Genomic DNA, 22,566 nt, shown 5'->3' on the forward strand with positions numbered 1-22,566 from the left:
GGCCGCGGGCGGGGACCCTTGCCGGGGGGCGGGGGATAGGGGCGGGACGTGGCGCGGGAGGGGCTCGTGGGGTCGGGCGACCCGGCTGGCGGATGGCGTCCCTCCTCTCTACCCTCCCCCTCCCGCTGGCGACGACTCTCCCCGCGGCTGGTCACCCGCAAGCGCGGGTGACGGTCCTGGGCGCGATCTTCCCGGAGCCACCTTCGTCTGGCGTCTCTCTCCCTCCTGCCCCATCTGTGCGCATCCCGGCCCCCAGCCCCACGGGCGCCCTTGTTGCTCGAGCTTTCCCTCTCGGGGCTGCGCGCGCTCCTGTCCTTCTTGGGGCTTCAGGCCGCCGTGCCGTCGCGCGCCCGCGGCCCCGGCCTCTCCCTGGATCGCGCTCTCTCCTCTCCCTCCCTCGCGCGCCCCCTCTCCCGTTACTCTGCCCCCCCCCCACCGACGCGCGTGCGCACTCCATCACCCGTCGGGAGAGTGCGCCACAAGGGCTCCTGCGCTCTCACCCCCATCTCCTGTCTTTGCCTCCCCCTCCTTCTCTTCCATTCCATGGCTTTGTGCCCCCACTGCGAGCAAGTCGGTTCTCCAGCTCCTTTCCCCGTCTATCAAGAACAAGTAGGTGAGGATTGTTGTCTACCCACAAAAAAGGGCTGGACATTGTGTGCCTGGGTCCCACAACGCATCATAAAGAGGTGGCTCTAGTTGCTATAAGAAACGGTGGTTAGGGGACCGCGTACGGCAGCACCCGACGTTCTTCCATGAGAGCGTGCCTCCATGGACCTCAGAGGTTCTTTGGGGGTGCTGTGGCTTTGGAATGTGAGCGCCTTCCCATCCCCCCGCTTCGCCGGCGATCTTCCAGTTACATAAGTGGAGTGGGACATTGTATGTAACGGGTTCTCATTGTCCTAAAGGGCTCTGATCACCAGTACTAGAGAGGGCAAACTCACCGCGTTGCTCACTCCTGTCGATTGTCTCTGGAAGAAAGTTTATTCTCTTTTTAGTTTGATTATGACCGAATCACCCCAGCTGGAACTCGGGTGACTTTTAAGTATGTAGCAGGGGTAATGTTTCTGAGATTTTGCACTGAAGACTTAAGGTCATTGTGGACTCTAAAAAGGATTTCTCTTCAAAGAGGAGACCCCTTTATGGCATTGCTAAGTATGGACTCCAGGAGGAAAAGCTTGCTAGGGGACACTTCTGTGCTACTTGCTTCTGTTGTGTGCTCGGCTGTGTGTTGATGACAGCAGAAATGGGCTCCACCACAAAACTGATATTCCTGACTCATGGTCAGGCAGGTATGTGTGTGCTTCTGGTTATTTTTCCAACAACACAAATGGGCTTTGCCGAACCATTTGCATGCTGTGTCTCCAGTGTTTGGGATCATTACCCCAAACCATGAAATGATAGCATCAAATTTAGGGGACTGTGAGTGATGATGGAAATGAGCCTACTGGGGCGTGATGCTGAGTGGCTTAGATGTTGTACGGTTCTCACAAGTTCCTGGTGTTTTGTTATACTATATGAGTAAAGAATTTTGGGCCTGGCAATTGCTACTTTAGAGGAAAATTTGGGGTTCTGCAGCTTGAATTTTCATCTGGATCTAACCAATTGCAATTAATAATAAGATTAAGTTGACCTCTTGGGCCTTTTGAAATATACAAGATTCCTATAAAAGATAGGGTCTAGATTTTTGTCTAGGTCTTTTGGGAATTTCCACCAGAGATTTGGAGAAATAGCTTATTCATGGACTTCAAATCCCACTCAAGAAATGTAGGGAACACTTGCTTTTATTCTCTTACTTGCATATATCAGAACCCTAAAGAGTACAGTCAGTCTCGTAGAAGTCAGTTGACTAAAGAAAATGATCATAGATCAGCTATTCATGCCAGATCAGTTAGCTTGCCAATCACCAGACTGCATGCCCAGCCACACGGACGCATCAGCCTCACTTCCTACTAACGATACCAGGGTTTGTCCATCTGAGCCTGAGACAGGAAAAGTTGAGGTCTCTGCCTCGTTTTGGTAGTTAGGAACTGTTTGCCCTCAGGAGCACCCCCCCCCCCCCACACCCATCCCAGTTAGCTGTGTGTTACACCCTTAGCTCTTTCAACAGTGCAGGAAGCTTTGAGAATATAGTGCATTTGCAAAGTACTTGGTAGCATCTGAAGCCAGTGTGTTCTGACAACTTGAAGAAACTAACTGTACATGGCTTTCTTGCAGTACTGACCTATCATACTTTCCTATTTCCTATTATTACCATTCTGTGTTAGATGCTTTAAATCTACAACACCAGGTCTTTGATCTGGTAAGAATGTAAAGTATGTAGTCATTTCTCCCTGGAGTTTGTTTGTTTGTTTGTTTGTTTTGAGGTACTGGGATGGAACATAAGGCTTACTCTTGGTAAGCAGTCGCTGCCACTGAACTGCATCCTCACCCAGGCCCTCTGCTTCCACTTTTATGTTATTTGGGTACTGAGGTAGGTCTGGGGACTAAAACAGACTACAGTGGATTTGGAGGTTTCTGATACAGTTTTGCATTCTGTGTTTATTCTATGTAATTTTCCAGCCAGAGTTGTTTCGGGTTGACTCCCCTGCCTCTGTGAGGGCAGGGAAGTAAGCTGTGGACTTGGAAGAAAAAAGAAAACCTGGCTGTTGCCCCCACCTGAATGCTCCTTCCCCCTTGAGGAAGACGGGACAAGAAGTTCATTCTCTTAACCTGAAATACAGAACAGCCAAGTAAAATTATTACTTTCTGAATGTACCTGCCTAGGACTATTTGCATGATAAATGAGGTGTCTTAGAACCCATAATCTTTTACAAAGATGACTATCAGTGGGATTATTTTAATTGGCTAAGAACAGTTTGTCACCCGGCTGCCTTGAGTTTTCCATTTTCCCTCAGGAAGAAAGAAGCACAGAAAACATTTGCCATTTGTAGTATCCAGTGTGTCAAGCATACCAGGGTAAAATGGAGAGTTCCAGGGACTGTGGCAGGACACCTCCTTGTTTTCATCTCCCCTGCTCTGGTGACATCCATGCAGCCCAGTCCTTGCGGCTGGCTGACAGAATCTTTTTTGTTGGGTAGAGAACATTATTGCTGCTCCTCCAAAGGGAGGACCTTGTCCTCAGCGCTTCCGTCCGAGTCCTTTCCAGTTACTCGGCTGTTGTCCTGTCAAGCCACGAAACTTCACATCATTTCAGGTAGGACCAGTATAAATGGCTCCACTCCTCCTTGGGGTTTGCTTCCACAGAAGGTATGCTCTTCTGTTTTCCCTAATTCTCTTCTTCCTTCTCTTGAAAGGAATCTTTTCCTTCAGGAAATTTGATTTGCATGACATTGCTTAAATACTTGGCTTCACCACTTTGCTGTAGGTATAGTGTGTGGAGTAACTGGGCTGGAGTAGCAATTTGGATGCTGTTAAAGGAGGGGTATGACAATTCGTGCACAGAACAAAGCCCTGGCTTTTTAACTTCTTCAGAACACAATGTCTAGGTCTGCTGGCACACAGATGTGTGCTCTCCATATAGATGTGTGTTCACCTTAGCATGTAGTTTATTCAGCTACTGCAGATGTCTAAGCTCTTTGTTAATTGGCCCTGAAGCCTGACAGGACCAAACGACTGCTTGCTTGTTGTCTTCCTTGCCTAAGAGCTGAGGGTGTTATATATATTGACCTGCTTTGCTTGTGTTTTTACCTAACTGTACTCATTTTTGGCTTCTTTTTCATGAGCTCTTGAGTTAAAGACCTAACTTTTAGAACTAGAAGGACCCTTAGTGCAGCCCCTTCAATTCACAAGTAAAACAGGAGTATAAGAGTATAGTCTAGTGCCAGGCATCAGTGGCTCACGCCTGTAATCTTAGCTACTCAGGAGGTTGAGATTTGAGGATTGTGGTTCAAAGCCACCCTGGGTAGGAAACTCCATGAGACTCTTACCTCCAATTAAACACCAGAAAACTGGAAGTGGCACTGTGGTTCAAGTAGTAGAGCACTAGCCTTGAGCTGAAGAGCTCAGGGACAGTGCCCAGGCCCTGAGTTCAAGCTCCATGAATGACCAAAAAAAAAAATATATATATATATATATATATATATATATAGTTTGCTGGTAGAGTACTTGCCTAGGATGGCATGTGTAAGGCCCTGGGTTCAGTCCCCACACCACAAACATAAAATAGGAACCAAGTATGGTTATACACGTGCCTATATTCCTAGCTACACAGGACACATAGGTAAAAGGAATGAAGTTTGAGGGCAGTTCTGGGCAAAAGCGTAAGACCCTATCTGTTAAAAAAAAATAACAAAAACAGAAAACAAGCTAAGCGCAGGGTGCTCACACCTACAATCCTAGCTACTCTGGAGGTTGCTATCTAAGGATCATGGTTCAAAGTCAACCTGAGCAGCGAAGTCTGTGAGACTCTTGTCTCTAGTTAAATCACAGAAAAAGCCGAAAGTGGCACTGTGGCTCATGTGGTAGAGTGCTATCCTTGAGCAAAAGAAGTTCAGGGACAGTACCCAGACCCAGAGTTCAAGCCTGAGGACCAGCAAAAAAAAAAAAAAAGCTAAAAAAGGGCGGGGGGGGCATAGCTTAAGTGGTAGAGCACCTGCTTAACAAGCAGAAGGCCCTGAGTTCAAACCTCAGTACTGCCAAAAATAACTGAATAAAAAGTAGATGAATAAAACAAAAGTTGCAAACAAATAAAATGTGTGGCCCTGAGACGATGTGACTTAGCTGGAAGTGGTGGCACATGATCATAATCTCAGCTCCTTAAGAGGTTGAGGTAGGAGGATAACTAACCTGGAGGGGAGCATAACTTAAGTGTCAAGAGTGCTTCCAGGTTTCCCTGGATTCATTTTCCAGTACCATGAAATGAGGTGGGAAGACTGACTTTTCAAGACCTCCTAACCAACAGACTGGGTTGATTTTTATTATCCAGGTGACCAAGAAATACTAACTTCTTCAATGCTTAACTATGTCTTAGGGAATTCTGAGGTGTCACCGAACCTGGAAAGGTAACTGTATGTACCATCTAGGTAGCAACTAACCAGTGACAAAGTAAAGAACTTGGTTGGCAATGCATTGTGTGAATTTTCTCTGAGTTTTATAATGTAACTTTTTGTTTCAGTGTAAAGCAGTTGTTGGGCCAGCAAGGTATCAGAAACTAGCTAATATGGGGCAGTTTAGGTATGAAGAAGGAAATGGTGATAATCTTAATGACAAACTCTATTTTGAACATGAATTCCAAAGCAAAAGAAGCTGAGGCAGGAGGATAAGAGAAGCAAGTCTGGGATACAATAGTGAGACTACATGAAAAAATAAAGCAAAAGAAACCATCAAACTAATAAGTAAGTTTGTTGAACAGTGAGGTTTACTGATCTGAGAGGTTGAAAAGTAACTGCTCTGAGACACTCTTAGATACTTTAAATGGTGGGTTCGGATCTTCCAGGTCACTTGGACACAGTAGTGCTTTTTTCCTCATAGGTTAAAGTTTTTTACATGATGTTATAACAGTTCTTTGCAGCTTCAGCTGCTTGAAAAAGAAGGGAGACTTTGTCTCTGGATTTTGCATTTTCTTTGGGGGATATTTTGATGTTGTGTGAACAACATCAAACATTCTTGCCTTGAGTTTTTCTGAATGATGTAGTGGAAGCAATACTTGCTAGAAATTATCTCCCATGGTATGCTTTACAGAGTCAAAGTGTCCCCTACAAGTGGCAAGACTTTATGATACTGTTGATTCTAACAACCAATCTTCATTTTAGCATTGTGCAAATACATGTCAGTAATTTGCAGTTGATCCTTTGTTTTCTAACTAGGTGAGTCGGGAAGTAACATAGTACTTTATCTATGTGTTTATCTTCAAAATATCCCAAATAGCCCTGGGAAAAAGGTCGTGCAGCTCAATGGGGACTTTCAACTTACAATTTTCTTTGTTTTAGGCTCCATAAAAATACAGACTCACCAGTTCCTGCTTTGATGTGACATGTGACTCCCCAGAATACAGCTTGCTTCTGTAGACCAGCTCCAACAGGATTCCATGGTAGCTGGGATGTTAGGGCTCAGGTAAGTAACCTTCCTTTTTTTTTTTTTAGTATATGTCCTGGTTTGGCCATCTGTTTTTAAAAAAAAAAAAAAAGGAAAAAAAAAGATACACTACTCTTGGACAGTATAAAACTACCCCAAAGACTAAAGAGATAACTGTGCCAAACTGTGCCATATAATAAAAAAAAGTCACTTCCCTGAGCCCTGAAAGGTCAGTTTGGGTAGAGTTACTTGGTAGCTACAGCGTGATCTGGGGGCGGGTGTCAGATGAGAGCCGGAACTGGTGATCTGCAACTTCAGTTCACCTAGAAGCAGGCAAACACCTGTCCTGAGCTCTTCACCTGCATTAGCTGCTGCTGTTGCCTAGTGGTATTCAGCCTCATGCTTTGCTTTGGTTTTGAGTCAGTCACTTACTGTTCAGTATTAGTGAGCAGTATAAAGCATTTTTAGATATGGAGACTGGTGTGTGCTCCCTTCAAAGGGCACCCTTCCAATAGTGTCACAGAACAGCAAAGCCCATGGCTAATAGCTTGTCCCATGGAAACAAAAGAAAGCATCCAGACCCTCATCTGTCTCTTGCACTCTAGAGCAAGATGAGTGCTTTTTGAAAAGTAGAGCGCCAAATCATTCTAGGTCTGATACTACACTTTAGATTACTTTGGTGCCACTGTGTGGACTTTAGTTTTGTAGAAATGACTTATTCCTTTTCAACTTTTGTCAGGATCATCCTCTCTGGCTGATTTCTTTTTCAATCAGTAGTCACTCCGCATTTGATACTTTGACACTTGTATTTCAAAGATCCTGTGTAGTAAAGCAGAATCCCATTGAATTTTCCTACTTCTTCTCCTACCAATCCTACCAAAAAAAGATGTGAGTTTTCACATAGGCTGAATTGTAATTTCACGTTGATCCTAAGTAGCATTTTGGTTGTGTCTGTGTCAGGATTTCTGAGATACCCCATTTAGCTATCTCTAACCAACAGCCCAGTTAGGGATTATATGAGGGGCAAGGTTTGAATGGAGGAGAATAGAAGGTATGGGGGAAATTTTGAACAAAAACATCACACTGCCTCTGGGTCTCAGATTTGATTGCACTCCTGATCTTGTGACTCAAATTACCATTTCTCTTTATTACTGTGATGTGTGCTCTGGGCTTGGCTGACTGGATTTTGTTTAGACTCCATGTATTTAGATTGGTGGGAGTCATATGGCTAGTGTTTTGTTCATTGTCTCAGAAAATGTGAGGACTAAATGTAATATGGGCAGTGAATTAATTTCTTCTGGTAGATGTGAGGTCTGGGGGTGGTTTGTGGATTTTTTATGTTTGTTTTTTTTCCCTGGTGATGGAACCTAGGACTTTGCATGTAGTTAGCTCTACACCTGAGCTATGTTCCTTCCCAGTTTCTATTTTTAATAGTCTTTTTTAAGATAACAAATAGATTTATAAAACAAGTAGTGGTGATATCTATTTCTCTTAAGAAATTTAGCGAGGAAGAGTTATTTTTATTACTGTATTACTCTTACTACTTATGGATGAGAAAGACGCAGTCATTTGAGCTGAAATAGTAAAAGTTATCAATAGTAGATAAATGCTTGATATCTTATTTTTTTTAATTGCAAAACTAAGGCTAGGCCTGGAGGAACATGTTTGTAATCCCAGCACCTGGGGAGGCCGAAGCAGGAGGATTGTGAGATTGAGGCTACCCTAGATAGATATAGTAAGATACTGTCTCCAGAAAAATTGCAAATATAATACATACTTTTAAAATTAGCTTGCACTCATTATTCAGAGGAGGATTTCACTGTAATGCATGCTTTTATAGCAGAATTAAAACACTTAATATCAAGTATACAAAAATGAAAGTTCCTTTTTCTCTGTTCTCACTATTGACAGTAACCACTAATAGCTTACTGTGGATTCTTCTAAGTCTTCTAGGACTAAACAAATATGTATCTTTTGTATTTTTAACAAACAAGATGGCATTACACGTACTCTACATTGATTTCCCTGTGTATATTTATCTCCGCTTCACTTCTTTAATTTATTCTTACTTTTTTTGTTTCACTTCTTTTAAATAGGAGTGTAATCTGGTGCTGACTTGACCCATCATGCATTTCATTGTCTCCCTATTGGTTTTCTCAACTGTTTGCTTTTAAAAATAGCTCAAGATTGAACTTGCTCATGAACTAAGTCTTGGTTTTTGGTTTGTTTGGTCGGATGGGTTTGTTTGTTTGTTATATCAGTACTGGGGATTAAATTTAGGGCCTTAACCAAGTACTCAACCATTGCAGTCACACCTCCAGTCTTTTTGCTTTTTTAGTTTTCCAGATAGGAAGTCTCATACTAACTTTTTGCCTAGGCTGGTCTCAAATATTGATCTTCCTACTTCTACCTTCTGAGTAGATGGAATTAAAGGTGTGCACTAATCATGCCTGGATTGTTTTTGAGATCCAGTCTCACTAATGTTTGCCCCTGCTCACCTCAAACTGGAAGTCTCCTGTCTCTACCTCCCAGGTAACTGGGATTACAGGCATACATAAACACATATGGCTATGAGCCAGACATTTTGAAGAATGGCTGCTTAGGCCTGGAGTTGTTAGTAGGTACCACCACATTACCTCCCAAATGGGTAATCCAGTTCCCAGGGCAGTCTGGGAAAATGCTATTTTCTCATACTTTGCCAGACTTGGATGGATAGCTTTTAGATTAATGCTCCTTGGATTATTACCGAGGCTGAATCTTGTTAATCAATCTGATCTTTGTGAATTGCCTGTTCATGTTTCACATTCATTATTTTCATCGGGATATTTCTTTTTAAATGGATTAGTAAGAACTCTTAATCTACTAAGGATGTTAACTCTTTGTCATCATACAAATACTTTTTCCTTCTTTGTCATATGTCATTTAGTTCTGCTTGTCTTTCTGGTATGTAAAATTTCTGTTATGATTTCTTTGCTGGGCTCACACCTATAATCTTAGCTACTCAGGAGGCTGAGATCTGAGGATCAAGATTCAAAGCCAGCCTGGGAAGGAAAATCCATGATACCTGTATCTCTAATTAACCAGCAAAAAGCCAGAAGTGGAGCTATGCCTCAAGTGGTAGAGTGCCAGTTTTGAGCAAAAAAGTTAGGGGACAGCATCGAGGCCCTAAGTGTTAGCACCAGTATTTGCATGTGTGTGTGCACGCACACATTTGAAAGTCCTTTCCTTCTCAAAGCAGGTTCTTAATATTCGTTATATTTTCCTCCTAAAAAATTAATGATATACTGTGTTTACACATATATATGTAAATATATGGAGAATGTTTGTCTCATGTTTTTCTAAGCGTGGGTGTGCGTGGGCATGCATGTACATATGGATATGAGGGCTTGAACTCAGGTCCTCATACTTTCAATTGGCCTTTTTGCTCATGGCTAGGAGCCATGCCTCCAGTTTAGCTTTCTTGCTGGTTAATTGGAGATGAGTCTTGAAGATTTTTCTGCCCTGGCTGGTTTCAAACCACAATCCTCAGATCTCAGCTCCCTGAATAGCTAAGATTTCAGGCATAAGACACTGGTTCCTAGCTTAAATACTCATTTTTAGTTACTTTGGGGTTGAAATGGAATGATATCTAGAGCCCATTTAACCATGTATCTTAGCCATTTGGTGTACTGCTCATCTAGTTTTCACCTTTATGGAATGTTGACCTCTTGAAGCGAACAATGTGTCTCTTAAATTCTTTCTTATTTTCTCTGTAAGTTTGCTTTTCTTCTTTTTTTTGGGGGGGGGGGATTTTTTCTTTGTGAGACTTGATCCCAGCCCTGCCAACAAACAATCATTAACCCAACAAACCTTTGAGCACTTGCTTTGAGTCAGGGACAGTGTTTAGCCTTGAAAGTGGTGCTTTTTCCTTGACAGTGCTCATTCTTAAACACTCAAGAAAACAGCAGATTTGCAAAAGTAGGAAGAATCCAGAGGACTACGTGTACATGGTGTACTTTAAACTATGACAAATAAGTTAGAGTTTTAGTAGGTGTACTGTAACATAAGCATGATTTGTTTTCTAACCTGTGTCATTGCAGGCTCAATCTTGTCTATGTGATAGTAACTATGTGCTGAAAGAGTTCTATATTAAGGTTGCTTGGTTATGGTGGAATCATATGGTGGCAAAACCTCCATTTTCTTCTACAATGATTTTGAAGCTTTTCTGTAGTAGCTGATGAAAATAAAGCCAAGTCTTTCGTGAACATATTCTTAGGGTAGCTCATGTAGTTTTTGCAGTTTATGTTATATAAATCTAATAAATACCCTCAAAACTAGGATGTAATTCTGCTTGGAATTGAAAATAGATTTTACTATGGTGATACACACCTGTCATCCTCGTATTCAGGAGGGTGACACAGAAGGATATTATGTTTGTCACTACCTTGGGCTGCTACACAGATTCAGGTATATAGTGAGAACCTGTTTCAAAAGGAAACAACAAAAGGAAAAGCCTGGGATTAAGGAAAAGGCTTCTCTATAAGGCTAGGGCTTTTAAAAATGATTTTTGAGGGGGCTAGTACTGGGGATTGAATTTAGGTCCTCATAGTTGCCAGATAGGCATTCTGTCCCTTGAGCCACACCTTGAGCCCCTTTTTGTATTGGTTATTTTTGAGGTAGAGACTCATTTTACACCCAGGCCAGACTTGACTGTTATCTTCCTATACTTATGCTTCTCCATGTTGACAGGGCTGGCCTTGAACTTTGATCCCCAGCTGTCTCTTGATCTTTACCTCCCCACTAGCTAGGATCACAAGTTTGAGCCACAGCTCCTGGCCTGAACTGAATAAGGATGTCATCTATAACGAAAAAGGTAGCTAAAAAATGATAAGGGGCTGGGAATGTGGCCTGGTGGTAGAGTGCTTGCCTCGTATACATGAAGCCCTGAGTTCAATTCCTCAGCACCACATATATAGAAAAAGCCAGAAGTGGGCTGGGGATATGGCCTAGTGGCAAGAGTGCTTGCCTCGTATACATGAGGCCCTGGGTTCGATTCCCCAGCACCACATATACAGAAAATGGCCAGAAGTGGCGCTGTGGCTCAAGTGGCAGAGTGCTAGCCTTGAGCAAGAAGAAGCCAGGGACAGTGCTCAGGCCCTGAGTCCAAGGCCCAGGACTGGCAAAAAAAAAAAAAAAAAAAGCCAGAAGTGGCGCTATGGCTCAAGTGGTAGAGTGCTAGCCTTGAGCAGAAAGAAGCCAGGGACAGTGCTCAAGCCCTGAGTTCAAGCCCCAGGACTACCAAAGGGGCGGGAATTGGGAATGTAGCTTAGTGGTAGTGCTTCCACAGAATGCATGAAAGCCTGGGTTTGATTCCTGAGTACCACATAACCTGAAAAAGCCGAAAGTGACACTGTGACTCAACTGTTAGAGTGGTACATTTCAGCAAAAGAAGCTCAGGGACAGTGCCCAGGCCCTGAGTTCAAGCCCCAGGACTGGCAAAATTTTAAAAGACATGATAAAAGGTGGCCGGATGCCTGTGGCTTACACCTGTAATCCTAACTACTCAGAAAGCTGAGATCTGAGGATCGCAGTTGAAAGCCAGCCCAGGCAGGAAAGTCTGTGAGACTTTTATCTCCAATTAACCACCAGAAAACTGGAAGTGGTGCTGTGGCTCAAGTGGTAGAGCTGTATCCTTGAGCTGAATAGTTCAGGGACAGTGCCCAGGCCCCAAGTTCAAGCCCCATGATCGACAGGAAAAAAAAAAGATAAAGGTTATGTGGTATGCCTGCATTTAATCCCTCACATGAAAAACAACAAGTTACATAACAAAAACCTTCTTGCTACCTTGTCCCTAAATATTCATTATTCACTTTTCTCCCTAGAGGCAGTAACCATTATCAGTTTCTTCTATACATACATGCATGCAAACAGGCTAAGATATTGCTCAGAGGTAGAACATATATGTAGCATATGTGAGGTCCTGGGTTCAATACTGAGTATCAAAAGATATGTATTTACATATTAAATTTCTGTGCTGGTCACTGGGCAGCTCATGCTCTCATTTGACTGGCACTTTGCTGGATAAATGGAGTGTCACCAACTATTCTGCCAAGGCTGACTTCAAACCAAGATCTTCCAGATCTCAGTCTCCTGAATAACTAAGATTACAGGCATGAGCCACCAGGGTTTTACTCTGTATATGCTTTTTAAACTTTCATAAGTAATGCTAAATGAGGGATTGTCTTTTGTTTGTTTGTTTGTTTATCCTCATGGGGCTTGAACTCTGGGCCTGGGCACTGTCCCTGAGCTCTTCAGCTCAACACTAGTGCTCTGCCACTTGAGCCACAGTGCCACTTCTAGTTTTCTGGTGGTTAATTGGAGATAAAAGTTTCATGGACTTTCCTGCCTGGGCTGACTTTGAACCGTGATCTCAGATCTCAGCCTCCTGAGTAGCTAGGATTACAGGCGTGAGCCACTGGCACCTGACGGGATTGTCTTTTAAACACAGGCTTTCAAGGGAAAGAAACTACTTATGAGTAGATAAACATAAATTTATAACTCTGGTACTGTTTTTTAGAGATCACAAAGATGTTAATTGGTTTAAGAAGTAGTTTTTAGAAGTAGTAAACAAAATTTTTGAAGCTTCTATTTTATCAAATGTGACCTCACATAAGCAGAGCATCTGAGGTAGGACCTTTTACTTGATGGGAGGAGTTCAGCTAGGTGTCCTGTGGGGGAGGGGGCCGGGGTGTGTCTTTCAAGGCTGGAGTCTCCTACCACTGTTGAACTTTCTGCCTGCGCGTTGTTTGTAAAAAGAGTATCTTCTAAGAATTCAGGACCAGGTTCCTGTTGCTTTATTTCTGTATCTTGTACTCTTCATATAGCAGTACTTTGTTGAATATCAATTATTTGTAAGTTGCTGTGTTAGCGGCTGACCACTGTCTTCACCCCAGCACTCTGGCCTAATAGGAGATAGAGACAGGTATCTGGGCTACAACTTTGTAAGATTCTGACCTCTATGCTGGAGAAAAGTGCCTACCACTAAAGTGGCACTTGGGCTTCTTTATGTAGACTGAGCACATACATGATATAAGTTATAAGTGATCCCACCTAGACTTTAGAGATAGCAGCAAGAGGCTTTGAAAAATGACATCTGAGACCTGCACAGTAAGGAGACATTAGCTAGGTCCAGGAGCTACATTAGTAGGGAGAGATGGTTCTTCTGGAAGAGCAGCATGTATGGAGTCAGAGACAAGAGTGAGTCTGTGCGGTTAGGTTGGTGTGTGGAGATGAGGCAGGAACAACCAGCAAGGCCAGACAGAGAACATTTGTAATTGTAGAGCACACAATCCAGTAGAGTTCAATCATATGCTCACTGTATATCTGGAGTAGGCTCCTTTCCTTCCACACTACGTCATACACTGAGAAGTTCCCCTTGCCCTTGAAGGTAGTGAGAGGTGTTCTGTCCATCCATTATATCCCCTTTCCACCCTGAACTTCTGTGAAGGCCGTCTGCCCCCAACATCTTCATTTTGCCTTCCCCTCCACTCATTAAGCTTTCAGGCATCTTTTCCTGATTTCTTCAAAGAACTTCTTTTCCCTTCACTTCTGCCCACTTGAGCCACATACTCTGGCTCTTTTTGCTTTAGGTATTTTTTAGAGTGGCTAGTAGTTGTTCCCCCCAGGAGCTGGCATTACACCACAATCCTCTTACCTGTACCTCCCAAGGAGCTAGGATAACAGGCAGACAGGCACTACTATAAGCAGTTTATTTGTTGAGATGAGGGTCTTGCTAACTTTTTGCCAGGTCTGATCTCAAATCACAATCCTCCCAATCTCTGACCCCCCAAATAGCTAGGGTTACAGGCATGAGCTACTTTACCCAGCCTGATTGTTTTAAATCACCATTCTATTGGAACAGAAACAAGCTGTCTTTTTTCTTCTTCTTGCTAGTCCATAGGGTTGACTCAGGGCCTGGATGTGGTCCCTGAGCTTCTTTTTTTACTCAAGGCCAGCACTCTACAACCTGAGGCAGACATCCATTTCTGGGGGCTTGAACTCTGGCCTGGGAGCTGTCCCAGGCAGGCTCTACCACTTGAGCCACAGCATGACTTCTGGCTTTTTTGGTGATTAATTGGAGTCTCAATGGACTTTCCAGCCTGGATTAGCTTCAACCTGATCCTCAGATCTCATCCTCCTGAGTAGCTAGGATTACCGGTATGAGCCTCCCACACCCAGCACAAGCTTTTTCTTTTTCCTTTTTATAACAGACCAGGTGTATCTGGATGAGTCCTCTCAGCCTAGGCTCAAGAGGTAACAGAGAAGAACCCTGGGTTCAATCTCTAGCGCGTCTCTAGCCTTTTCCCAGCTCTACTGAGACTCTGCTCCTCTGCCCTTCCTAATTCTGAGGTCCTGCCATCCCAGCCTTTTATACCTCTACTCAAGTGGTTGCTACTTGAGTACTTCCCCGCCAGATTTCAGAAGTTTTAGCAATTTGTATAATCTTGTAAGTCTCCTTTTATGGACTCAAAAATCCAAATCCCAGCCCAAAGTTGCACTTGCCTCCTGGCCTCCCAAGGCAAGTGATTGACATACTCCCTATACATGGTTTTATGTCATACATGACAATAGAGAATGTTATGTTTTGCAAATTTATAGGGTAGCTGACTTGCAAAATTATTATATGTGTGCTGGTACTTAACTCAGGGCCTCACATTCTTAGCTTTCTTGTTCATGGCTTGTGCTCCACTACTTGAGCCATACCTCCAGTCCAAGGATACCCTGCTATATTAAAAATTTCATGACTCTTTTGTCTCCATACTTGGCTTTTGAGTCGAGTTGTATTGTTCTGTGCAGGCCTTATTCATTCATTAACACAGCTCCTTGTGCTATGGAAACATTTTTGCAACAGAAGCCACACCAGAGCCCTAAGGGAGAATGGAATCTTAGAGAAACAAGAATTGACATCTGGTTTATGTTTACATCCTTTGGTCCTGGTAACTGAGAAGAAGATAGTTTATTTCAGTATTTGTGAAAGCTTTGCATCAGAAAAGGGATCCATTTGTAGACTTACTAGGAGGTCAGTCTGAAAGTATTATTTTTAGTTTTGAGGGGAAAAAACAAAACAGATTTCTGAAATATCTACATTTCTCGTTGTCTTTCTCTCCTTTGTAACATCGCACATTGCTAAAACATGAATTTAGCATTTGCCACCATGCCTTGTCTATCTTCATGGGAATCATTAACACATTTTGGGTTTGCTGGGCTTCTAGTAGTACCAGAGGGTTTTTTTTTCTTTCAGACCAGATCTAATTTATTTGAAAGTTTAAACATTACAGATATACTAATGTTTCTTATGTTTACTTGTCTAGGCAAGAAAGATGTTTAGCACTGTTCAATTCCTGATAATCCTAAATCCTCACTGATTTTTACTACTGAAGCAGGTGTCCATTACAAATTAACAAATTTAGTATACCAAACTATTAAGGAATATAATATTTTCCTTAAGGTGTGTAAGTATTTATATTACTTAAAAATTTTCCACACGGGGGCTGGGGATATAGCCTAGTGGCAAGAGTGCTTTCCTCGTATACATGAGGCCCTGGGTTCAATTCCCCAGCACCACATATACAGAAAATGGCCAGAAGGGGCGCTGTGGCTCAAGTGGCAGAGTGCTAGCCTTGAGCAAAGAGAAGCCAGGGACAGAGCTCAGGCCCTGAGTCCAAGGCCCAGGACTGGCCAAAAAACAAAAAACAAAAACAAATTTTCCACACGTATTAGTAACTTATTTGTAAAATATAAGTTTCCATGTGTTTCTGAGTTGTGTATTTTTGTAAACAACAGAAGGAATTAGTCCATATTAAGTACTAATTTGCTCTAATATTTTATCTGTTTTTAGAATTATACTTGGCAAAAATTATATAGACGTCTGTAGTTGTGACAGTTTGTCTTTTTGTTCTTTTTAATGAGAATAAATCTAGTGATTTTTTTTTCTAGGCTTGTAAGACCACGGAATGATTAAAGTCAACATTTAAGTAATTAGGGATGGGTGGAAGTGGTTTGTTTTTATTTTTAAAGTGAATCACTATTAAAATGTTTCTATAGCTTATGATCAGTTATATACATTGTCTTAGTCATTCTTCTAGGTTAACACAAAACAGTATAACAATCTTTACTAATTAATAAACACAAGACACAAGTAGGACGTTTCTGTAGAATAATTAGAAAAATGTATATAGATACAATAATTTAAAAAATGAAAAGTACTCTGAAGATTCTGCTATACAAAGAAAACTGCTGTTAATATTTGTGACTTCAGGGCTAGAATGATGGTAAAGTGCTAGCTTGAGGCCCTGGGTTCAATTTCTAGCACCAAAAAAAGTACATGTAACTTGTCACCAATAAAAATCAAAGATGCCTTCATATCATACTATAGTTGTTACTGATACTTTGAAATATCATATATGCTCACTACTGATTCCAACTTAGAGTAGTTATGAGATCTACCCCTTGGTTTGGTTATTTACTAGTTTACCAAAGAAGTACATATTATTCTAGCACCATTGTAAAATACCATTAATTTGAATGCATTTCTAAACATTTTCTGAGGAAGAATCTAGAAGATTAAAAGAATCCATGGCATTCATTCATAAGGAAATGGAAAGACCTGGTAAAAGTTATATTTAGTGATGTAAGCCAGGCCCAAAGAAAAGTAGGTTGCATGGTTTCCCTCATTTGTAATAACTAGAATGTGTCTATGATATTCTTACAGGGGATGTCAATAGCCCAGTTGCTAAGTGCATAGGACCATATATAATGAAGCATATCAACATGAACTCCAAGAATTGGAAATGAGGTTCTTATTATGTCCTATATGCAGTTATTTCTTTTTCTCTTTTAGTTTTCTGTACCTTTGTCTTGCATGTAAGTTTATTCCTTCAGTGGAAGGGAAAGGAAATCACAGAAACAGGAGGACAAAGGCTGAACTAATGCAACATGGATACCTGACACTATGTTGGAAGCAAATTTTATAACTATGGGGAGGTAGTAAGGAGGTTATAGAAAGCGAGAGAAAATGAGGGATGGGGTAACAGTGGTTAAAAAGAAATGTACTCATTACCTTACTCACCTAATTGTGATCACCTTTCCAATAAAGGCAAGAGTGCTTGCCTCCTACACATGAAGCTCTTGGTTCGATTCCCCAGCACCACATATATGGAAAACGGCCAGAAAGGGCGCTGTGGCTCAGGTGGCAGAGTGCTAGCCTTGAGCGGGAAGAAGCCAGGGATGGTGCTCAGGCCCTGAGTCCAAGGCCCAGGACTGGCCCCCCCAAAATAAAGAATGAATACATGGCAGGAAAAGGTTAAGAATGCCTACTCTGTGTGCTGGAATATATCTCAGTGGTAGAGTGCTTACCTAGCATGTTTGAGACCCTGGGTTCAATCCTAAGTATTGGAGGGGGAAAAGAATGCTTGTTTTGTACATTATGTCACAAAACTTCTAATATAAAAGCAATCAGACTTGTCAGATAATATGGAGCAAAGCATAGGAACAATGAAAAGAGACAAAACGACATTTAAAGTTCATTGTTTTTATCTTGATACTGGCTTACTATGTAGCCTAGGCTGTTCTCAAACTTGTGGTCCTCTTGCCACGTCCTCCCAAGTACTAGGATTACAGATGTATGCTACCACTTCTGTTCATCTTAATTATATCTTGACATTTATAAACACATTTAGCATTTTGTGCTATCATGCAAATTGTGATGCAGCTAAAACTTCTTGAGACTGAGAAAATACCACAAAATTGCATGTTAATTAATATCCTAAAAGGTCCTTTGCTGTTGCAGCTTTGTTTTTTATTTTTATTTACTTTTTGAGACAGGATCTTGCTGTGCTGCCCAGGCTGACCTAAAACTTGTGATTTTCCAGCTTTACCCTCCTGAGTGCTAAATCATACGAAGTTTTGGACATTTAATAGCAGTAGCAAACTTGAAGTATAAAGTTGTTTTGAATTTTAAAAAATTACTAATGGGGGCTGGGAATATGGCTTAGCGGTAGAGTGCTTGCCTTGCATGCAAGAAGCCCTGGGTTCACTTCCTTAGCACAACACAAACAGAAAACAACGCAAGTGGCGCTGTGGCTCAAGTGGTAGAGTGCTAGCCTTGAGCAAAAAGAAGCCAGGGACAGTGCTCAGGCCCTGAGTCCAAGCCCCAGGACTGGCAAAAAAAAAAAAATTATTGGATTTTTCTTTTTGGCAGTACTGCTCTTGAACCCAGGACCTCATGTTTACCAGATATTTGAGCCTGGGGCCCCAGCCTGATGCTTAGATTTTGATTGGTATTGTATTGAATATATATTTTGGAGATAATAGACATCTTGACTAGGTTTATTATTATAGTCCGTGAACTTAGTGTGTTTCTTGACTTCTTTGATTTCTTTCATCAGTACTTTGTACTTCTCACTATATGAGAAATGTACATGTTTTGTTAGATGTCTACCTACATTTCTTAAAAACTTTTTGTGGGCTGGGAATATGGCCTAGTGCTAAGAGTGGTCGCCTCATATACATGAAGCCCTGGGTTCAATTCCCCAGCACCACATATATAGAAAATGGCCAGAAGGGGCGCTGTGGCTCAAGTGGCAGAGTGCTAGCCTTGAGCAAAAAGAAGCCAGGGACAGTGCTCAGGCCCTGAGTCCAAGGCGCAGAACTGGCCAAAAAAAAAAAATTACTAATGGTTTCTAGGCACTGATGGCTCATGCCTATAATCCTACCTAATCAGGAGACTGAGATCTGAGGATCGCAGTTAGAAGCCAGCCTGGGCATGAAAGTCCTTGACACTGATCACCAAAAAAATCACAAGTAGGGGGCTTTGGCTCAAGCAGAAAATGGAGCATTAGCTTTGGGGGGAAGGGGACGAAGCTCAGGCACAGCACCCAGGCCCTAAGTTTTAGCCCCAGGACCAGCACCAAAAAGTTACTATTATTAATTGTACAAGAGTTATTTAATTGTGATATTTTTATACATCTATGTAAAGGACTTTGATCATATTTACACCTCTAATTGCCCATGCTTGTCCTTTCTTCAACTGGTCCCCTTCTTATTTTGTTCCTCTGCTACTGTTAGGTCTTTTTTTTTTTTATTAAATTCCATATAATGAGACAAAATCTGACACTTGTCTTTCTAATCCAGCAGTTTCACTAAACATGGTGATTCCCAGCTCCATCTATTTTCCTGAGTTTTGAATTCTTACCAAAATATACAACTAACTCCTCAGTAACAAATCAGGTTGGAAAAAAATAAAGAATTACAGCTAGATTCCAGTGCATATCACCTGTAATTGTAGCTAAGTGGAGTCTGAAATCTGAGGATCCAGATGTGAAGCCAGCCTACACAGACAAATCCAAGAGTCTTATCTCCAGTTTCCCAGCAAAAGCTGTGGCTCAAGTGGTAGAGTACCAGCCTTGGCCAAAAAAGCCAAGCATTCAAAATATGCACTCACACACGCGCGCGCACACACACACACACACACTACGCATATCTTTATCTCTTTGTTCTAAGTTCATTTAATGCTTACCTTCAAAATTAGATAATACATCTTTTTTTTTTTTTTACCAACTTAAGGGAATTAAATTAACTCCCTAAACCAAAAAAGCCAAGCAAGAATACCAGGCTCAGAGGAGCATTCAAAACACACACACACACACACACAAACACACACACACACACACACACACACACACACACGTACGTTCCATCAGTTTTTGTCCATAGGGTAATTCCTCTCTGTGTAAAGATATTTATAATCCATCTTTTCATCCTATTTTCCTTCCTTTTGTGTTCTGAAAACTATACCTGACCATACCCATTCTTACCATTAACATTTATATTCTGCCCTGCAATCATAGTTAAGTCATAGATAAACTGTAAAGTTGAAAATAAATCAGTATCACTTATATTATTATAGAAGATATGAGAATATTGTTCATGGTGAGACCAAGTAATGAGTGAAAGCTAGGGTTATAGTTCCTTCTTTATAGGTGTAGCCCACTCAGAGGAGAATAACCAGACAAGGTCAAATGGATTCTTTTTTCTTAGACACCATCACATGCTTAAAGTATTTGCCTGTATTTAATCTGCTTCACATTTGTACCTTGGCTTTTTCAGATAGCTCCTTGTTTTTCCTACATAATTGATTCCTTTAAAATGCCTTGATCTCATAAGATCCTCTGAATTCATGTTGCTTATTTCTTATGTGTCTCCAAAAGGCCTTCTCAGAGCTCCGTTCTCTGCAATCTGAGCAAGTATTTGCTTTTTAAGGTTGCAGGTGATATAGGTATCACCTGGGTCTTCAAAGTTGAGCTCCCAGGTAGAAGCCACTATTTTCTAGAATTCATGCTTTCCTTTTGCTTGATTTACTCATCATTTTCTGATACATATCCCTAAATAGCTTGCTATGGTATGGTGCATGGCAGTAAACTATAGTGGATCCTCTTCACTCCTTATCTATTCCCTCTCCCCATTCCTAATAAAACCCTGGTGCTATTCACCTTTTTCTCTTATATCAAACTTCAGAGAGTTCTCCTAATTCATCCCACACATTGTATTCCCTTGGCAACTATTATTGTCCAAGGCTGAGCATGTAGTCTTAAGTTGGTGTGCTCAGACCAAAGAGAAGAACTTGGATGGTATATTTAGGGAACACTTTACTCTTTTTCTCACTGAGTAAGACAGGTGCTTTGAGAGCTCTTTTGTAACATCAGACTGAGGGACCAACCCTGAAGAAAGTATGTATTCAGCAAGGATAACAGAGAAGACAGACCTTGGAAAGAACATGCATTTAGAGTACTTGCCTGTCACTCAGCTGATGATGCTTCACAACTCTGGAGTGCCAGTTTTTTTTTTAACCAGTCCTGGGGCTTGAAACTCAGGGCCTGAGCACTGTCCCTGGCTTCTTTTTTGCTCAAGGCTAGCACTCTACCACTTGAGCCATATATGTGGTGCTGAGGAATCGAACCCAGGGCTTCATGTATACGAAGCGAGCACTTAACCACTAAGCCATATTCCCAGCCCCTGAAGTGCCAGTTTTATGGGGGAATAAACTTTCTTTTTTTTTTGGGCCGGTCCTGGGGCTTGGACTCAGGGCCTGAGCACTGTCCCTGGCTTCTTTTTGCTCAAGGCTAGCACTCTGCCGCTTGAGCCACAGCGCCACTTCTGGCTGTTTTCTGTATATGTGGTGCTGGGGAATTGAACCCAGGGCCTCATGTATAGGAGGCAAGCACTCTTGCCACTAGGCCATATTCCCAGCCCCGGAATAAACTTTCTTATTGGATAAGCCAGCTTGAGTTGGCTTTTATGTTACTTGTAGCCAAAAGCATCATAATAAGATAGGTCTTCTAAATAATTTGCATTTCTGAAATTCTTTCTTTCTGCCCTTATACTTTTGGCTGAATATAGGATTCCAAGTGGAAATAATCACTCCTAACTTTGGAGCCATTTCCCTATTATCTTCTGGCACCCACAGGTATGAATGAAATACAGGATGCTAATCTCACTGATTCTCTTGCAGGTGGCTTTCTTTTCTCTGTTCCCCTAGGTTTTTTAGGATTTTCTTTTTTCTTTAGTGTTGTGAAAATTCTTGAAGTTATGTCTAGAGTTAGCTCTTTCACTCATTATTCTAGGGTCATTCAGTCAAAACAGTTTTTGTCTGTTGTCATCAGCTTTTAAAATAAACTTCCGGACAACTCATTTCCTGATTCTGCTGCTCACTCTTCTGAGTGGCCTTTGCTTTCTCTGTTAAATAAACCCTGCTACCTCACTAAAAATATTAACTTCCATTCTTTCATCTTTATTTTGGACCTATGTAATGATCGTCTGTTGTAAATCTGCTCATATTTTCCATTTATTGAAGTGTTCTTTTTGCTCTGAATTTTGGATGATTTCAGCCACAGGTTTTTTTCCTAACTTACTCTGGAGCCCATTTGACAACTGCGCAGATTTGACAATTGTTAACAGTTTGACAATTTGCCTATTCTGTTTTTTATACCTTTTGCTGACCAGGTGAAAGAAATTCATAGACATCATGACACATTTTCCCCAACATAGGCACAATGCTCTGCTTGTGTCAAAAACACTTGATAATTCTCTGATGTTATTGGACACTACTCCAAATTCAAATTGCCCTTAAATATCTCATAACTATTTAGGAGAAGGAGGCTAAAGAAAATTAAGATTTGCGTTTGAGTATGCTTACTTTGTCTCTTTTAAAAAGAACAGCCTAGCTGGGTGCTGGTAATTCACACCTATAATCCTAGCTACTCAGGAGGCTGAAATCTGAGAATCTTGGTTCCAAGAGACTCTTGGAGACTTATCTCCAGTTAACCACCAAAAGCTGGAACTGGTGCTGGAACTCAAGTGGTAGAATGCTAGCTTAGAGAAAAAGGAGCTCTCAGGGACAGCGCCCAGGCCCTGAGTTTCAAGACCCAGGACTGGCAAAACAAGAACAGTCTTCTGACCTCCATTTTACCTGTGACATTGACATTTTTAAGCAATCATTCCCAGTGGTCATATGGGAGG

At 41.7% G+C, this 22,566-nt stretch overlaps 1 protein-coding gene, 1 long non-coding RNA gene and 1 other non-coding gene across 3 annotated transcripts in view; all 3 read left to right on the top strand.

Moving 5' to 3' along the window:
• The window catches only part of Mecp2 (methyl-CpG binding protein 2), a 64,949-nt gene that overhangs the window by 156 nt on the left and 42,227 nt on the right, over nt 1-22,566 (top strand). The gene's annotated exons all lie outside the window — the stretch shown is intronic.
• Nucleotides 68-6,880, top strand: LOC125344203. Its single transcript, XR_007209434.1, has 2 exons — nt 68-613; nt 5,928-6,880. It is a non-coding gene; the product is annotated as an uncharacterized LOC125344203 (long non-coding RNA).
• Trnav-aac lies at nt 4,565-4,637 on the top strand. The gene has a single exon. It is a non-coding gene; the product is annotated as a tRNA-Val (tRNA).

This window comes from Perognathus longimembris, chromosome 28 (assembly GCF_023159225.1).
Source record: "Perognathus longimembris pacificus isolate PPM17 chromosome 28, ASM2315922v1, whole genome shotgun sequence".
Taxonomy (NCBI): Eukaryota; Metazoa; Chordata; class Mammalia; order Rodentia; family Heteromyidae; genus Perognathus; species Perognathus longimembris.